We start from the raw sequence: 7,629 nt of genomic DNA on the forward strand, positions 1-7,629 counted from the left end.
CAAGTTTCATTATCCCGTCATTTATTATATACCTTATTCTTTTCTCAAATATCATAATCTATTATAACCATCCAACATTCACGAAACTGGAAAGAAAAACAAAATACAAATAGTTCAGAGAAGACTCATACAATTTTCTTCTTTGTATGTATCAGTTGCAAAGTCTCAGAAATACTGTTTATCGACACAGCGACTTCTTATTTTTCTCTTACTAAGTATAAGATTTAATTTTTTGACAGTTTAGTTTCAAAACTCACAATGCGTCTCTATTTTTCAGTGTAATTTCAAAACTCGATCTTTTTCTTTGTAGTTTCAAAATTCAAATGCCTCCCTCACGAAATGGAATATCGGTACATCTGTGGACTTACCACGCTAGAAATTGGGTTTCGATGCCCATGATGGGCAGGTCACAGGTAGCCCACTATGTAGCTGTATGGATAAAAACAAAAGAAACTTAAAACAAGTGTTTTTCTTAAGTGTAATATCGAAATTCAAATTTTCAATGTAGTTTTAAAACTAGAAGAGTTGTTTTTCAGGGTAAGTTCAACACACGTTTATCAGTGTAGTTTCAAAAATAGTTTATTTAAATGTACTTTAAAAATTCAAAAGTAGAAAATTGTTGTTATTTTCAAGGCCATAATCGGGTCTCGTTATTTAAAATTGGTGCATGATTAAGTTCTGTAGACCACCAGTCATCCATTCTCAAAACTGCACGTCTGAATTTTATAAATATAACGGAGTTGTCTGACTCACTTGCACGACTTACCTGACATATCCTGGTTTAATATATTGTCGTTCTTTAAAAATCAAAGAAACACAGAAAAAAAACGATCATCTACCAGTCAACGGACGATTTGGTCTCTAATTATCGTAAACGTTTAATTCTCAACTAATATAAGAGCTGCGATGATATGTCATTAATCTGTAAAAGAGAATGTACTGTTACAGTTAAGTATTGTCAGCAGGAGTGTGTACTGTTACAGTTACATATTGTCATCAAGAATGTGTATTGTTACAGTTACATATTGTCATCCAGAGTGTATATTGTTACAGTTACATATTGTCATCAAGAGTGTGCATTGTTACAGTTAAATATTGTCATCAAGAGTGTGTATTGTTACAGTTACATATTGTCATCCAGAGTGTATATTGTTACAGTTACATATTGTCATCCAGAGTGTGTATTGTTACAGTTAAATATTGTCATCAAGAGTGTGTATTGTTACAGTTACATATCTTCATCCAGAGTGCGTATTGTTACAGTTAAATATTGTCATCAAGAGTGTGTATTGTTACAGTTAAATATTGTCATCAAGAGTGTGTATTGTTACAGTTAAGTATTGTCATCAAGAGTGTGTATTGTTACAGTTAAATATTGTCAACAAGAGTGTGTATTGTTACAGTTACATATTGTCATCCAGAGTGTGTATTGTTACAGTTAAGTATTGTCATCAAGAGTGTGTATTGTTACAGTTAAGTATTGTCATCAAGAGTGTGTATTGTTACAGTTAAGTATTGTCATCAAGAGTGTGTATTGTTACAGTTAAGTATTGTCATCAAGAGTGTGTATTGTTACAGTTACATATTGTCATCAAGAGTGTGTATTGTTACAGTTACATATTGTCATCAAGAGTGTGTATTGTTACAGTTAAGTATTGTCATCAAGAGTGTGTATTGTTACAGTTAAGTATTGTCATCAAGAGTGTGCATTGTTACAGTTAAATATTGTCATCAAGAGTGTGTATTGTTACAGCTAAGTATTGTCATCAAGAGTGTGTATTGTTACAGTTAAGTATTGTCATCAAGAGTGTGTATTGTTACAGTTACATATTGTCATCAAGAGTGTGTATTGTTACAGTTACATATTGTCATCAAGAGTGTGTATTGTTACAGTTAGGTATTGTCATCAAGAGTGTGTATTGTTACAGTTAGGTATTGTCATCAAGAGTGTGTATTGTTACAGTTAGGTATTGTCATCAAGAGTGTGTATTGTTACAGTTAAGTATTGTCATCAAGAGTGTGTATTGTTACAGTTACGTATTGTCATCAAGAGTGTGTATTGTTACAGTTACATATTGTCATCAAGAGTGTGTATTGTTACAGTTACATATTGTCATCAAGAGTGTGTATTGTTACAGTTACATATTGTCATCAAGAGTGTGTATTGTTACAGTTACATATTGTCATCAAGAGTGTGTATTGTTACAGTTAGGTATTGTCATCAAGAGTGTGTATTGTTACAGTTAAGTATTGTCATCAAGAGTGCGTATTGTTACAGTTAAATATTGTCATCCAGAGTGCGTATTGTTACAGTTACGTATTGTCATCAAGAGTGTCTATTGTTGCAGTTACATATTGTCATCAAGAGTGTGCATTGTTACAGTTACATATTGTCATCAAGAGTGTGTATTGTTACAGTTAGGTATTGTCATCAAGAGTGTGTATTGTTACAGTTAGGTATTGTCATCAAGAGTGTGTATTGTTACAGTTAGGTATTGTCATCAAGAGTGTGTATTGTTACAGTTAAATATTGTCATCCAGAGTGCGTATTGTTACAGTTACGTATTGTCATCAAGAGTGTCTATTGTTGCAGTTACATATTGTCATCAAGAGTGTGCATTGTTACAGTTACATATTGTCATCAAGAGTGTGTATTGTTACAGTTAGGTATTGTCATCAAGAGTGTGTATTGTTACAGTTAGGTATTGTCATCAAGAGTGTGTATTGTTACAGTTAGGTATTGTCATCAAGAGTGTGTATTGTTACAGTTAGGTATTGTCATCAAGAGTGTGTATTGTTACAGTTAGGTATTGTCATCAAGAGTGTGTATTGTTACAGTTAAGTATTGTCATCAAGAGTGTGTATTGTTACAGTTACGTATTGTCATCAAGAGTGTGTATTGTTACAGTTACATATTGTCATCAAGAGTGTGCATTGTTACAGTTACATATTGTCATCAAGAGTGTGTATTGTTACAGTTACATATTGTCATCAAGAGTGTGTATTGTTACAGTTACATATTGTCATCAAGAGTGTGTATTGTTACAGTTAGGTATTGTCATCAAGAGTGTGTATTGTTACAGTTAAATATTGTCATCCAGAGTGCGTATTGTTACAGTTACGTATTGTCATCCAGAGTGCGTATTGTTACAGTTAAATATTGTCATCAAGAGTGTGTATTGTTACAGTTAAGTATTGTCATCAAGAGTGCGTATTGTTACAGTTAAGTATTGTCATCAAGAGTGTGTATTGTTACAGTTAGGTATTGTCATCAAGAGTGTGTATTGTTACAGTTAAGTATTGTCATCAAGAGTGTGTATTGGTACAGTTACGTATTGTCATCAAGAGTGTGTATTGTTGCAGTTACATATTGTCATCAAGAGTGTGCATTGTTACAGTTACATATTGTCATCAAGAGTGTGTATTGTTACAGTTACGTATTGTCATCAAGAGTGTGTATTGTTACAGTTACGTATTGTCATCAAGAGTGTGTATTGTTACAGTTACATATTGTCATCAAGAGTGTGTACTGCTACAGTTAAGTATTGTCATCAAGAATGTGTATTGTTACAGTTACGTTATGTCATCAAGAGTGTGTATTGTTGCAGTTACATATTGTCATCAAGAGTGTGTATTGTTACAGTTATGTATTGTCATCATGAGGTGTATTGTTACAGTTAAATATTGTCATCAAGAGTGTGTATTGTTACAGTTAAATATTGTTATCAAGAGTGTGTATTGTTACAGTTAAGTATTGTCATCAAGAGTGTGTATTGTTACAGTTAAGTATTGTCATCAAGAGTGTGTATTGTTACAGTTAAATATTGTCATAAAGAGTGTGTATTGTTACAGTTAAGTATTGTCATCAAGAGTGTGTATTGTTACAGTTAAATATTGTCATCAAGAGTGTGTATTGTTACAGTTAAGTATTGTCATCAAGAGTGTGTATTGTTACAGTTAAGTATTGTCATCAAGAGTGTGTATTGTTACAGTTAAGTATTGTCATCAAGAGTGTGTATTGTTACAGTTAAGTATTGTCATCAAGAGTGTGTATTGTTACAGTTACGTATTGCCATCAAGAGTGTGTATTGTTACAGTGGTACATTGGTCTTAAAATACTACAAGAATATATATTGGTTCAGGAAATACTTATTAAAGATAGTTTAGTGACAGATTGTTCGTGTTAGAGTGATATAAGGAGGATAAATATTACGCTAGTAAAATTCAACAGAAAAATGTCCTGAATATGAATAAAAAATATAGAAATGAACTGATAATAATAATATTTTAGTGCAAACACAAACTGGTGACATTCTAAACATCACACTAATATCAGAAACAGCGTAATGTTCAATATATATATGGTGAGAAAAAGGGTTACTTGTAGTTATTTAATTGGCTTCATACGATCACGTGTCTTAATTTGATATACATATTTCAGCTGCGAAATAATGATTCCAAACTTTAATAAAGGTAAAGAAGATTTTGATCCTAGAGAAGAAGTGGCATAAAAGGTCCTTTTTTTCCCTCCTTTATATTTTAAATTTCGCATTATGTTTATGAACAAGGAGATTAATACGGAAACGTAAGTTATATGTTGCAGCTTATTGTTAAACCTGGATGAGTAGGGAAAATGTACGAGCTCCACATCTGTCGCTTTCTGGAAATGTCCTTTGATGTTTCATGGGTTGATCAGTATAAACACACCCATTTAAACAGCTGTTAATTTAAATATCTAATACGCCCATTCATGTTGTTATTGTCAGGAAGTTAAGTCAAATTCTCTGGTACGTCATAATTACTACGTCAGTTCAACATAGAGCAATAGCCACCTGGTGGCTGAAAACTACAATACAGGAACATTATTGGTCTAACTATCATGTGAACAGAAACTTCAATAAATTACATGACATTATGATGTAATACAGTTGAGCCTGAACTACTGAATGCAAAAACAAAGTTATGTTACTATATCAGAGAGCTGAATTAAGGCGGTATAACTTACAGCATCAACTGCTTAAGGAAGCTAGAGATGGAAAGAAACTGTGGACTGTATTTCGAGGAAATATGTCAGGTTCAGATGGATATTTCATAAATTAAACAAGAGCTTTCGTTAACGTAAGAGGGTTGTATTTTTCTAACTTGTTCTGTATTATCAATTAACGTTCTTATAATTTGTATTATATACTACCAATTAACGTTCTTATAACTTCTACTGTATTCCATTACCAATTAGTGTTCTTCTAACTTGTACCGTATTATCAATTAATGTTCTTATAATTTGTATTATATACTACCAATTAACTATCTTATGACTTCTACTGTATTCCATTACCAATTAATGTTCTTGTAACTTGTACCGTATTATCAATTAACGTTCTTATAATTTGTATTATATACTACCAACTAATGTTCTTATGACTTCTACCGTATCCCATTACCAATTAACGTTCTTCTAACTTGCACTGTATTATCAATTAACGTTCTTATAATTTGTATTATATACTACCAACTAATGTTCTTATGACTTCTACTGTATTCCATTACCAATTAATGTTCTTCTAACTTGTACCGTATTATCAATTAACGTTCTTGTAATTTGTATTATATACTACCAACTAATGTTCTTATGACTTCTACTGTATCCCATTACCAATTAATGTTCTTTTAACTTGTACCGTATTATCAATTAATGTTCTTATAATTTGTATTATATACTACCAATTACCTATCTTATGACTTCTACTGTATTCCATTACCAATTAATGTTCTTGTAACTTGTACCGTATTATCAATTAACGTTCTTATAATTTGTATTATATACTACCAACTAATGTTCTTATGACTTCTACCGTATCCCATTACCAATTAACGTTCTTCTAACTTGCACTGTATTATCAATTAACGTTCTTATAATTTGTATTATATACTACCAACTAATGTTCTTATGACTTCTACTGTATTCCATTACCAATTAATGTTCTTCTAACTTGTACCGTATTATCAATTAACGTTCTTGTAATTTGTATTATATACTACCAACTAATGTTCTTATGACTTCTACTGTATCCCATTACCAATTAATGTTCTTCTAACTTGTACTGTATTATCAATTAACGTTCTTATAATTTGTATTATGTACTATCAAGTAATGTACTTATGACTTATACTGTATCCCATTACCAATTAATGTTCTTCTAACTTGTACTGTATTATCAGTTAACGTTCTTATAATTTGTATTATATACTATCAACTAATGTTCTTATGACTTCTACTTTATTCCATTACCAATTAATGTTCTTCTAACTTGTACCCTATTATCAATTAACGTTCTTATAATTTGTATTATATACTACCAACTAACGTTCTTATGACTTCTACTTTATTCCATTACCAATTAATGTTCTTGTAACTTGTACCCTATTATCAATTAACGTTCTTATAATTTGTATTATATACTACCAACTAATGTTCTTGTAACTTGTACGATATTCTACTACGAACTAATATTCTACTACTAAGAGAACCTATTCAAACTTTTAATGATTAATGTAACCACCCAAGTTTGTCCTAGGGTCAGTTAACCTTCGAAATTTCTAATGGGGTTCCTTAACGTATAATTTCCATTATGGCCACTTATTATTAGAGTATAAGTTAGTTTCTGACTGAATGACGCCGTAAGTTACTGATAAACTAGTTGAATATTAACCGGTTATATAAACATATGCCAGTCATACTTAAATTCTTACCTCGTCCACTTCTTCCAACAAATCTCAGATCATTAAACTTCGCCACTTGATTCTTCATGACAGCGGTGGCGTTTCGCAGCTCGGCGCAAAATTGTCGTCGTTTCCAGCTCGAATCGTCACTACGGTCCCGTCCGTGATGTCCGCCAGCGCTACCACCTTGAAAGCCACGGGTAAGGTTTTGTTGGATCGCCAATGTGACGGTAGGACCGAACAGACAAGGTTAGGACTGCCAGTTCGCATGAGTTCTCCCGAATGTTCGCCGAGGACCTCGAGCATGGGGCGTTCACCAGGAAAAGACAAGTCGCTCATGATACTGAGTGGCGCGGCCGGAGAGCCGAGAAGATCTGCGGGCAAGTGCATGAGGTTACGGGTAGTGTCTTAACTGACTACGAGCAGCCTCGAGACGTGCACGTGTGAGAGCAGCGAGTAAGGTTGGTTGCGGTTTACATGGGATAACGGTGTGGAACCAGTGCTCAAGCTAACACACGAACCTTCCTAGAATACCAACCTCAAAGAACACTCGTAAGTGACAGCGCCCTCTTTCGGGAAACATCGGAACATACGACAGGCTCGTCGTGTATGACGAGATTTTCACTGTCACTGAAGGCTAAATAAGTAGCATTATAAAATGTGTAATGCCGAAAATATTTTAATTGTTATAAAGTAAATAAAAGAGACAGAAAAATAATTCAGCTGTTAAAGCACAAATTATATAGAAGAAGGAACATTCATATAATGAATACATATATCATATTCATAACAGTAACTTTAAGCGTTCTTTCAGAAACAAATACACCTAACATACTCTTACGATAAACGTAGGGCATTTTGTATTTGCTTTTCCTCTACTCTTGTGGGTTCAGATAAAGATTGTTTGAT

The 7,629-nt window shown here is 32.8% G+C and overlaps 1 pseudogene across 1 annotated transcript in view; it reads right to left on the minus strand.

The window, feature by feature from the left end:
• The window catches only part of LOC143257265 (uncharacterized), a 36,970-nt pseudogene extending 29,732 nt beyond the window's left edge, over positions 1-7,238 (minus strand). The window contains exon 1 of the transcript XR_013031755.1: positions 6,751-7,238. The product of XR_013031755.1 is annotated as an uncharacterized LOC143257265 (transcript). The remainder of the gene's footprint in view (positions 1-6,750) is intronic.
• Positions 7,239-7,629: the final 391 nt, after the last annotated feature.

The sequence above is a fragment of the Tachypleus tridentatus genome, chromosome 7 (genome assembly GCF_004210375.1).
Source record: "Tachypleus tridentatus isolate NWPU-2018 chromosome 7, ASM421037v1, whole genome shotgun sequence".
In the NCBI taxonomy this organism is placed as follows: domain Eukaryota; kingdom Metazoa; phylum Arthropoda; class Merostomata; order Xiphosura; family Limulidae; genus Tachypleus; species Tachypleus tridentatus.